Consider the following 13,421-nt stretch of genomic DNA (forward strand, 5'->3'; position numbering starts at 1 on the left):
ATATATATATATATATAAGATTTCCCTATATTCCCTAAGTAGAGATATTTTCGGATTTTTTCCCTAAAAGTAAGACTGAAAACCACAATGTAGTAATCTTCACTTTTCGCTCGCCACTCAATAAAGTATGATCAAATAAAATTAATTTACTTTCATTGAAGTCCCGTGTCTGTTTTCCTGCTCGGTCCGACTGCCACCATTCACACACACACACACACACTCGCACACCCGTTCACACACCGGTCCATACTCTCACACAAATGAAAGAAAATGACTAACAATGAATTGTAGGTCTTTTTTATCACACTTATCAATTTATTACTAAAAATTAAATTAGAAGAAAAAGGATATGAGAAATACCGCTTAATAAATCATTTATTTAAACAGGTGTATGAGCTATTTCTGTTACAAATAACAATTTAAATGCCTCAATCATTTTTAGGCTTTTTTCACACATTTATCAATATTAAATAATTTTGCGCCATTGAGGGACTCATTAACTGTCCTTTGAAAGTCTTTTTCGAATTTTTACTTGCTTAATTATCCAGTTCATTAACTATGTTTTAGATGTATTTTTCGAACTTTTACTAGTGTTTTTATTGCAAATATTTCATCAACTGTTCTTTAAAAGTCTTTTTTTTTTTTCAAATTTATGCTAGCTTTTCTTTTGTATACCGCTCATCAACTGTCCTTTGAAAGTCTTTTTCGAATCTTTACCAGCCAGTGTAACAATTGTAACAATATAATCCAGCTCATATCAATTGTCCCACACTTACGAGCATTTTTTATCTCCTTATCTTTTGCAATAAGCTAATCATCAAAATTATCATCCTTAGGAGTCATCTTAGACATCATCCATTCAGCCATCATTTGTTCTTTGAGAACTTCATTCGAATCTCTTAACTCAAATTTAACATCATTTGCCATCAAGAGTTGCATCATCGTAAGTCTTGGTAGACTTTTATCACCTTCTTATACTTTTATCCCATTGAAGGAACGTCTCCTCATTTCGAGTTTTTTTAAACTCACCAATTTCCCACTCGGTTGCCATTTTTTCCCTGAGAATCGATCCAATCTCTTATTTCAAATTAATTCGCATCCGTATTCTCTCCCTTCTTAAACATTTAAAATGAAAACTTATTTTAATTCTTTTTCAAACACCGTCACAACATTTACCTTTAACTGTTAAATAATTTTAAAAATATTCTAAAAGTGAGCCGCGATGGCTCAGGGACCATCGAGAATTCGCCTTCGAATGAGCTGAACCGGGTTCAAACCCCAGCGCGATTGGTAGACGGACCAATTAGAGTCCCCTTGCCATCAGGCTGACTGTTGGTTTTTGTGGTTTCCTTCTGCATGCAACATAAATGTGGGTTACTTTTATTAAAAAAAAGTTCTCCACGATGGCAAATGTTTCATAATATTTGATCCTTGAGTTTCCTGACATCTGGATTGGGTTCAAAATTGCAAGGCTATGAAGTTGAGCACTGGAAATCGGCTGTTCAATGACGGTTATAATATATATAAAATCCTGTACTCGGTACCTTTAACCCATTNGTGACCGCAATATTTGCACGCGGAGGATTTTTGAAACATCCTAGCTTGGTGATCGCCAAATACACCATGGGAAGTTAAGAACTGATTAAAGTAAAAATCGCTGGATAAAAAACGTTCGTTAACTGTAGGTATCGAATAGTGTGTGTGTCTCCCGTTTGCAGAGCTGTTCCACCTGTCCTTGAACGCTTTTTTTCTTCAATTTTATATGAATAGTGAATGAATCATTTATATAGCGTGGAAGACAGTCTACGGTCATGTGCAAGTTATTGGGTACGTTGACAATGGATCCTTTTATCCCTAACCTGGTGATCAACACCCAATTCTCGTATTTGCATGATAGTAGTCGCGCTCTTCGGTAAGGTTTAATTCTCTCAAACACTTTGGTACTTTTGTGAGGAGCGGTCTTCATGCTTCCGTTTGCGAATGCTTGCGAATCCTTTCGTTTTACCGTTTTTGTGTAAGGCTTAAGGTATTCCCCGCCTACTTTCTTTGGCTTTGGGTATTTCAGCCTCGGTAAGTTTAGCCCTTGAGTTTCGACCCTCCTTATTTGTGATATTCACCTGAATTAGTATTGAAAACGATCTAGTGTGAACTGTGGGTTAGAATTTCCGATTCTTAGTTTAAAGAATAAAAACAAAAATATCGCTCAAATTATGAAATTCTCTTTTATTCACAACTCAAGAAGTATTTATGGTATCTCTCTGATCCCTTATCTCAAAAATAAACTCTCCAACTTAATGCGTAACAAAATGAAAAGTGAAATTAAAGAATTCCAAAAAAATTCAGTGGTCGCCATAGCAACTCGTGCACACTGTTTACTCTTGATTATTGCAGTTGAAAAGTGAGGACGCCATGAAATCCAAACCAAGACACATCTTAACAATGGGCAATAAAAAAAATAATCACATTAATGCTATGACGTAAGAAAAGGATCTCAAGATTTCTGATATATTTATATATATATGTGTGTGTGTGCATGCGCGTGTGAGCGAGATTGTGTGATTTTTGCGAAAAGGGCTGTAAATATCAGATATTAGTAATATTATCTTATTGTAGAAATAATTTAACCATTTTTTTTTCATGAATTCGAATAGAAAATCAACGCTAGCTTAAACTTCAATTTCAAATTCAACCGTAAATATTAATCCAATAGCTTAGTGCTGTTCAACGACCGTATTTATATATATATATATATAAATACGGTCGTTGAACAGCACTAAGCTATTGGATTAATATTTACGGTTGAATTTGAAATTGAAGTTTAAGCTAGCGTTGATTTTCTATTCGAATTCATGAAAAAAAAATGGTTAAATTATTTCTACAATAAGATAATATTACTAATATCTGATATTTACAGCCCTTTTCGCAAAAATCACACAATCTCGCTCACACGCGCATGCACACACACACATATATATATAAATATATCAGAAATCTTGAGATCCTTTTCTTACGTCATAGCATTAATGTGATTATTTTTTTTATTGCCCATTGTTAAGATGTGTCTTGGTTTGGATTTCATGGCGTCCTCACTTTTCAACTGCAATAATCAAGAGTAAACAGTGTGCACGAGTTGCTATGGCGACCACTGAATTTTTTTGGAATTCTTTAATTTCACTTTTCATTTTGTTACGCATTAAGTTGGAGAGTTTATTTTTGAGATAAGGGATCAGAGAGATACCATAAATACTTCTTGAGTTGTGAATAAAAGAGAATTTCATAATTTGAGCGATATTTTTGTTTTTATTCTTTAAACTAAGAATCGGAAATTCTAACCCACAGTTCACACTAGATCGTTTTCAATACTAATTCAGGTGAATATCACAAATAAGGAGGGTCGAAACTCAAGGGCTAAACTTACCGAGGCTGAAATACCCAAAGCCAAAGAAAGTAGGCGGGGAATACCTTAAGCGTTACACACAAACGGTAAAACGAAAGGATTCGCAAGCATTCGCAAACGCAAGCATGAAGACCGCGCCTCACAAAAGTACCAAAGTGTTTGAGAGAATTAAACCTTACCGAAGAGCGTGACTGACTATCATGCAAATACGAGAACTGGGTGTTGATCCCCAGGTTAGGGATACCCAATAACTTGCACAAGATCGTAGACTGTCTTCCACGCAATATAAATGATTCATTCACTATTCATGTAAAATTGAAAAAAAAAAGCGTTCAAATCACATTTCATGTATGAGCTTGTGAATCCTAAACGGGTGTATGATGCAGTTTACAATCTCCATCAAACACCATTGTACCCATTCGAAAATATTAATATAGATCTCGATTGGCTGTTCAATGTCTATTCAGTCATCAAAAGAATTTACACTGAATTTGTCTGAGCTGCATGCAAATATGTTTGTGAAATTGCCTATCGAGCAGTTCAGGGTTAACAGTTAAAGGTGTCCAAGATGAAAGCACAATAAAGTTTCTTTTCCAAAAAATATTAGGCAACAACCATTTTGCCAATGCTGTGATTGTTAATTATTTCAACTACAGACTCAACAGTATTGTGAAAAGATATGTTGAAAACCGTTTGGTAACAAGTATGCAACAAATTCAATTGATAAACCCCAAGAAAAATTTAAAAAGTGGCATTTAATGTAAATAAAATTAACAATAAACACCCACACTTATACGTTTCTCGGGCCTTAAAAAATTGTCATTCTATTATTTCCGTCAGTAATGCTTAATTGTGGGAAAGTGTGAATAATAACCTAGGTAAAATTTTACAGAAGGAAGTTCCGCTTATTTTTGCAGTTATTTTTTTAATGTTCTTGCAGAAAACAGAGAAAATGACCTTGCAGAAATGTTGTTTATGTTCTAGCTGAAAACAGAGGAAATGACCTTGCAGAAATGTTGTTCTTGGTGAAAACAGAGGAACCTTTATTTTTTAAAAGTGAGGTTTTTTTATTAATAATAAGTAATCGCGATAAAAATAATATTTTATAACCGTCGTTGAACAGACGAGCCAATTTTGAGATTACGACTTTGAATCCAATCAGGAAAACAAAAGTATTGGGGAGAAATTCGTCTTCGTTTACGAATATTAGATGGAACTAACCCACATTTTTGTTGCATTGAGAGGAAAACCACGGTTAGCCCGAGAACAAGGGGACTCTATCCCATGATCCGTCTACCACTGAAGATATTTTTTATCAGCTCTGTGGTCGGTGTGAGCCGGGTGCGACTAACCTTCGCTGGGATTCGAACCCGAGTCACCTCATTTGGAGACGAGTGCTCTATCTCCTGAGCGACCACGGCTGGATAGAAATAATTTGGAAATAGAAGACCTCTTCTGTGCTTCAATCATACGCGCAGTGGTAACAGGTTTTTTACGACCAAAATGGATCAAAACTCCAAAAGTATCTTAATCTAAAATGTCAATGATAACGAAATCTTTTGAAATAACACCAATTTACATTTTGTTGAAAGTATAATAAGTGAAGAGTATTTTTTTAGAATTGCTTCAGTGAAAGATTTTTGATAAGTAAGATCAACATCTTATCCTTAGCCATTTTCTTTTTTTAAAACGAGAACTCATAAATAAATAATTAACTTAATTTAGAATTTGCGATTGAAGATATTTACTATAGCGAACTTTTACTGTTCTATTTACTAAAGAAATGGCTCCACATCCCCGGACACAAGAGTTCATTTCTGCTCGGGAGAAACATCTCCGCGCTTGAAATTGAGACAGCCCCTAACGCGCGCCAAACACAAAAACAGTGACTTCTTTTTCAGTCACTCATCTGCTGTTATACTTCTCATTTCTCTAGCTAATAATATATATTTTAAATTTAAAAACTGCTGTTTTCCCAGCAAAATGGCTCAAAAAGGACAAACAAAAGAGAGAGAAAATGACGTGAAGTATCATCAAATTTATGAAATATTTAATGTTAAAAAAATGCAGATAAAGTTTGGGAAATAAATATTTTTGTCCTACGATCGCCAAATGACAACCTCGTTCAGGATTGCGCACAACCTTCTCCCAAAAATAGTATCGTGATGTATGCGGATCCAAGTGCCTGGTGAGCGAGCTATAATTATGCGGAACTTTTCATTATAAGACTCAACTAAGAGAGGTCAAAATTGATATATAGCTGTATCTTAGTAAATGTAGTGAAATGCTCTTCATGTTTTTGTACACAACCCAGATATCAAAGTAACTTGTAATAGAAAAGTAAAATCATAATTTGAAAGACTTTTTGAATGAAAATAATTAGAATAACTTTTACGAGAAGCAGGAACACGTTTTACTAACAAACAAATGGAATGCTAACAGACAATAATGAGACCCTATCTCAGTAATTATTAAGTTCTTTATTTTTTTTTAACTACATAAATTTGTTTTTTAATTTCAAGTATTTGAATTTCAGAATGATAGAAATAATTAATTTTTAAGAACATATTAGTTTTTTTTTAAATTTAAATTTTAAAATTTACAATTTATAAATCTTTAAAAAATTCGAAAAAAAAATGTGTTATGAAATTTACGAATTTCAGATTTTTTTGGCAGAGACAGAATGTTATTAATTATTATGAATCATTACAACTTATAAAAATCAAATAAATAAAAGAACAAATTATGTACATCTGTTTACTCACGAGAGGGCGTGGATATAGAGTAGAACTAGTTACTAGACCAGTGATGTCAAACTTCTGACTTTATATCTATGTCTTCAGTATATAGAGGAATAGTATTTTTCGCTGAAAAAAGGGTACAGGTCCCCCAAGATGTTTCGGAGAGGATGCATTTGTGTGGGAAATCGATTTGTTACACAGAAAGCTTCTTCCCTGCTCTTGTTTTGTATTTCAGCTATTCGCAGACTATGTCTGTTAAGAAGGATCATTTCTGCGGGATTGAAATAAATATAACACAGTAGCAATTTAGTTTAAAAAATGAAAGCGAATCAAAGTAAAATGTCTAAAATAACATTTCTAGAAATTGTTTTTATTTTATTTATTTGTGTGTGCCCTATAGAGTCACCATAAAGTCTGAGGCCGTCTAGTGCTATATAGGAACAACATTTTAAGGAGGTTAGCTTCATTCTAGAACTGACGAAGAAAGAGATTCTCGCCGACTCGAAACCACTCCGCATCCCTATTTAAAATAGTCATACATCGTTACCATAGTCACCGCCACAGGTTCAGACGAATGTCTGGGGGAGTTCTTATTTTAGACAAACTATACGGCCCTTCTCACACACCAGAAATCCTGATAGAGAGGATAATCTAAAATGGTTCAATATTAAAAATATTGAATTGGAATTATACTTTATCTCAAAAACTTTTGTTTGCGGCAAATATTTTTTCACACAAATAGGCATTAAGATAAAAATCTGGTTTGATCCCCACTATTTGACTAAAAAGAATTGTTAAATGATTAAAATACTATCAAAATTTAATTGATATTTTACAGGGTGCGTAGCCAAATTATTCAACAAAAAATAAGCACCTTTTAAGCACTTTTCAAGCACTCAAAAAAATATTTTTAAGCACTTTAAAAAAATATCATAATTAGGCAGGGTTGGAAAGTTTTTGACAATTGACGGTTTTTATCTTGTATTCATTATTTTTGATAAAAATAAAAACCTTTTGGCATTGTTTTTGACAATTGTCAAAAATCATGAAATTTTGAATCATGTAAAACAACGAATGGAGTTTTCAAACGCTACGGTCTGACAATAAGCCAAAATAGATTGGGGTTGAATTAATTGTGAAAACGTTGAATAGAAACTGTGTCTTTTTGCATAATTCGAAGCGAAAGTCAACATAGTAGAGGAAAAGTCTCATTTTGAAAAAGGGAAAATTAAGCACTTTTTAAAAACATCCAATGAAAAAAGCACCTTTAAGGGCTTATGAAAAACAAAAACCGAAAATAAGCACCTTAAAGCATCTTTTAAAAACGCTACGCACCCTGTTTTAAAATAAGATAGATCATCATTAAAAATAGATTACAATATTCCAAAATAGGTTTGATCCTAATAACGTGATTTTTTTTAAAAAATTTTTAAGTAACAAAAGTGTGTTTTAGATAAAATTATATTTTTATTTCAATAAAACTTGAATGAAGCAAAAATGTTTCATCAAAATAGATATTAAGAGAGGAATGCTAGATTGTTCATTCTTAATAACTCATAAATGGTTAGAAACTTATTTAAAAAATACTAATAATCCGAACTCTATTTTGAAATGAAGTAGGTTTGATACTCAAGATAATGTTGAGTTTTTGTACTTTAAAAAATAAATTAAAACGAATAAATTACAACATAGTTTTATTTACAGTATTGTCCTCGTTATGAGGTAACTATTACAAATGTTTTCTGAAAATAATTACAATAATTTTTCACAAGCATTGCACTTACTGAACACATAAACAGAAATGCTTCTTAAGTAGTTCTTCCTAACATTCACATAAAACTGAACATTTTTGTGTAGTTACCCATTTTTTAAATAATACAACCACAATCATAAATCACAGATCTAAAATATTCCTTTTTTTTTTCTTTTTTTTTTTTTGCTGAGAGTGACTATTAAAAACACTGATTTAAAAAATAACACGTATGTTAAGAAAGTTGAACACTTCACAATTTTTGCATAGTTGATGTAGACTTTTTACCTGTATTTCTTTTGATTTTTCACTTATTTAAAAGCACTAGTCAAACTACATGAAGGAATAATAGCAAAATGATATAACAACAAGCAATCCATAAAATTTTTGTTTTTTTGAAGAAATGAAATCTAGTCTAAAAGATGTAGGCATTTTAAGAAAGGCTTAACATTTATTACAATTTAATTTTGACACAGAACCTTAAAATTTAACCCTAAATGCTCTAATATAATGTCTATTCGAAAACTTAATCTTAATTAGAAACAAAGCAGTTCGAATAATTTGATTTTCGTGTATTGCGCCTGCTATCTTCACAGTGTATAAGAGGCATATTATATAGCACAACCATTTCGTAGATTGTAAACTAGAACTCCCTTCAGTTTTTAAAGTGGTAACAAAAAAATAACGATTTAGGTAAGTTTAATTTTGCGAATGCTTAAAAATTTCTATATGAGTTTATTGGATTTTATATGTATATTAAACTTTTATCATGCCATCAGGGGTCCATTCAAGATACTTTTTTTTCTCCCTCCTGGTTAGAATTTTGAGAAAATCATTCCCACTACATTTATTAAAGAGAATTACATTTATGTAAACTGAATTATGATTGTAATATTTAAATTAACCATCACAAAGGGAATACATATCATTAACAAAATAATATTCGAATAAAACATGACTATAATTTTTATAAAAGAGAAAGTATTGATTTTTTTAAAAATCTCGTTTTATGACATTTTAATACTTACGTATTAAAATACAAATGAATAAAAATAATCAAAATTACAAGCCATATTATTTTAGGAAATAAAAACGTACATTTCATAACTAACTCCTGAATAATAAAAATAGATTTAGAAAAACGATGAAAATAGTGTGAAATAATTTTTTTAATTATCTAGCTGAGATAGATTTCATATGTTTTGACACAAAATTTGAATTAGAATACAAAACTTATTTTTGTCCATAGTATAAGTTTTGTCAATTCTTTAAATAAATTGCATAAATACGAATCATGATGTTTAATTTTTAAAATCACGTGATGTGAACTTTTTAGTCAATTGGATTATAAAAAAGCATTATGAATACGAATTACGGTATGCGATTTTTTAAATGACATACCATTTCCTTCAAATTCCTACTATTAGTTCACACTTTCCCTATATATTGTTCAAATTTTCGATCATTAATAAAATACTTTTTTCTTCATTCCATCAAGTTCAAATACATTTTTTTAAACTTATAGTGGATGATGGAAAATATTTAATTGGTTTGATGAACGATAATTTTTTTAAGGTATTTCTGCCAATTACTAGATGGATTAGATTATTTGCATGGGCATGGAATTATTCACAAAGATATAAAGCCTGGAAACTTACTGCTTACAAACTGTGGAACTCTCAAGATTTCAGACTTAGGAGTAGCGGAGGTAAAATAAAGTTTCTTACGACTATATTATTGCTATGCATTAAAAAAAACTATCTTCTTCTTGGTCTTGGATACCTNATATATATATCTTGATCCAATTTTCAATCATACTTTTTATTCATCCATTCAGGGGTTCAAATACATTTCCTTTTAAACACTTGCAGTGGATGACACTTGATGTGTTAATACACTTTTGTTTTCAACTATTAATTCATTCATTAGGTTTAATTAATGTTAGCTTTATGTGGAATTATAATTATTTAATAAAAAGGTAACTAAAATGAACTTTGTTGGACCTAAAAGTAGATATTTTATATTACTTGTTACAAAGGGAGATTCCATAAAAGCCTGAAGTAATCTCTTCTAGTTCAGGCATTTGGCAATTCTGTGTGAACCTTCAAGGGACCGAAATTTCAGTTCTGCAAACAATTTTAACTCATTTTTCCCCTTTTATGACACATTATTTAAATAAATGACCCATAAAAAGAAATACAAAAATGATTTAAAAAACGCAGTCACAAAAAAATGTGTTCACTTATTATGACTCTTGCGTACAAAATATCTCAGGGATGGGAAACTGAGATAGAAGAAGCAAACAAGAAAAGAAATGCTATAGTCCACCCAGTAGACAGTTTTAAAAATCAATAGATGCATTTTATGTAGAAATTTCAAAATCACCAAAAAATAAATCAGTCAGATAATAATAACCAATTTCCTCTCTTTTGATTCACTATATCTACAAAAAATAATATAGGTGTGATGTGTATAGCAAGGCACGGGAGTGAACATTTCGTTCACTCTCTCCGGGAGTTCACAATAGACTGTAGTTTTAGATGGAAAACTATTATAGGGTAGAATAAGGTTAGGTTCTTATTCCCTTTGCAATTTGTTTGAGTTAGTAAGTCTTCCTAAACATCTATGTTTCAATACTTAAGATAACTATAGTAAAAAAACAATCGAATGTTTTTTTTCTTCATTTTTACAGTATTTATATATTATTTAAACTTTACCCAGAACAAAGTTCACCCTCTTTATTCTGATGGCATATATTCTACATTTAATAGTCAAATTTATCTTTAAGAACAATAAAAAAAATTCAAGTAATTGAATGCAAATAGTCTTAAAAAATAATCATAACTTCAAATGTAAGAAAAATTATTTTAAAAGAGCATAAAGGGTTATTTCTTAAATTAAGTTCGTAATATATTAAGTAGTTTTTTCAATACTTATAATTGTCACCATGAAAATTAAGAAAAACAAAATTCATTAGATCACACAAATTATAACAAATTTTCGGAATCACAGTAAGAAATGTTAGTAGTAGCATAAATTATTGCAGCAATAAAACATTGACTAGTGAATAGAAACAATTCAAATGCAAACATTAGAATGATGAAAGTAAAAGCTATTTTAAAGAAATACCATAAACTAAGTTGTTACGCAAGACCATTCGATGCAAGACTATTCATATTTTTTATTAACAATTTTAAATTAACTTTGTAATTCCACGTATCGGGTTAATGTAAAGACTTCCATAAACACCACACATTCAATTAGATTTAAAGAACTCTCTCAGTTTTACTCAAATTACCACTTTAAAAAAAATAGACAAATCAAGACACTTTTTAGTTAATATATTACAAATAATTCTATGGCAATTGATTTCAATTTTAACGCATTACTTACAGAAAATATGAATACAGATTTTACCAATTTAACATGACGAGTAAAGAGCCTTTGAAAGCAAAGAAAATAATAAAAAGATTACTAAAAGAATGTTTTTACTTTCATGTCATTAATATAAAATGTTAGTAAAAGGCAAATATTTTACACCATTAAGTTATATTTGCTAATAGCAAAATTGGAAGTCTTTTTGTCATCTTTAACAATACATATATTGCATAGAAAGTTTTCATTTTGTTAAAAAGTGTTGAACATAAGACAAAGTGATTGGATTTCAATCGAAATCAGTTGTTCAGGTGATCTTTGAACAAAACAGTTAAACATAAATATTTCATAAAAACTTAAGTGAGAAACGTAGAGTTCCAAAACCATCTCAATCAATTTTCAGAAATATTTTTCTGTATTTAGGTTAAGGTTTTTGACTATTTAAAAATAGCTTCCATCGCTTCAGTTTCCTGGAGTTCTATATTGTAATAAAAATATGATTTGAGCTGGTTTTGAAACCAAATGCCTTTAAAGAAACATGACTAGACAACCTATAAATATGTACAAGCATAGAATAGTTAAATTAAACCAAGATTCAAGGTAATGAAAATTGGTGTTAAAGAATTACAAAAAAAAGTATGAGAAATGATAACAAGAGAATATGACAAACCTTCTACTATCCAATTTAATTTCATGGTAAACTAAAAATTACAAAAACAAAAGGTAGCTCAAAAGTTTCTATTTAATAAAATATATCAACATGAATATCATTTAAATTACAATGATATTAAGTAGGATTTCGATAAAACAAAAAATCTTTCTTGAATATTCTCGAAAAAAGAATAAATCCCTATTAGACCTTATATTTGTTACATAAGCGATAACTGCCAAACTCATTTGAGTTATTATACAAGTGGACTTTTATTTAAAAAACCAAAATGCAAAAACATCTGAACTAATTGCATAAACAAGTACTTAATACATAATTCATTCAATTTCATTCATGAAAACAGAAAAATTCTGCCACACGCATTATTGTCCACAAAAAGTCCATGGTTTACAAATAATTTCTGAAACTATTTCAATTGATCAACAACAATTTTATTTTGAAAGATATTATGTTCCAAAAGAATTCATATTCTATTCTGAAGGACAGATGTGGCATATGAGATGTCATAAACTGGGTGATGACTATCTTATGTTTTGTGTTTCATTTTATAACTGGCCAATTTTCAACAGGTTAATTTTTTTTTAAAAATTAGTTATCACTGTGAGAAAAAAAATCTATTTTTATATATATCTTTTTAAAAATAATGCAAGTTGTAACTGTATTATAAAAAACCAGTCATGTTTTCAAATATACAAAGAAGTTTCACTATGGACCTCTTTTTTTAATCATACACTATAAAGATTGGACAGTAGAGAGGGTTCATTGAAATATTCAAGATCAGTATAAAGTATTGCAAAATAAAAATAGTTATTCAAAAATAATTTCACTGTAGTAAGAGCTTTAAGACTCAAAATAAACATAAAATGCACGTCTCTGCACAACCATCCTCTAGACAACGTCATAAAAATTCATGTGAATAGTAGATCAAATTTAATGACAATGAAATATCTAAAAATGTGCTGACCTAAAAACATGTTTTATATGTACACTTTTTTATGCATAAAAACGTGCACTTATCATTTAAAAAAAAAAAAACACTCAAAAGGAATGACAGAACAAAAAGATTTATAAATGACTGGTGATGAAGTTACAAACAGTGTTTAAAACGCTATTTATAGTTTGTCTAATTTGAATTATATTTCTAGGAGATTTGCTGACCAAAATTTTAGTTAAGTGGCTACTAAACCTACTGCTTTTGAGCATTTTATTAGTAAGGCAGACATGAAATTACAATTTCCTGTCAATGATAAAAAAAATGTATCGAATGGGCTGAAAGAATGCAGAAATGGAGGGGGGGGGGATGCCAACCTTTTTTGAAATGGTAAGAAATATTTAAAAGTAAAGCAAATTTAAATCTAGGACAAATAAATCAGTAATAATTCTGTGAAATATTTTGTAAACCAAAATAAAACCTTTAATAGAGATATCAGCAATTACAGGAAAAATTTAGAAATAAAAATGAAATAGAGCAATTGAAATCTTAATTAC

This window comes from Parasteatoda tepidariorum, chromosome 6 (genome assembly GCF_043381705.1).
Source record: "Parasteatoda tepidariorum isolate YZ-2023 chromosome 6, CAS_Ptep_4.0, whole genome shotgun sequence".
NCBI lineage: Eukaryota > Metazoa > Arthropoda > Arachnida > Araneae > Theridiidae > Parasteatoda > Parasteatoda tepidariorum.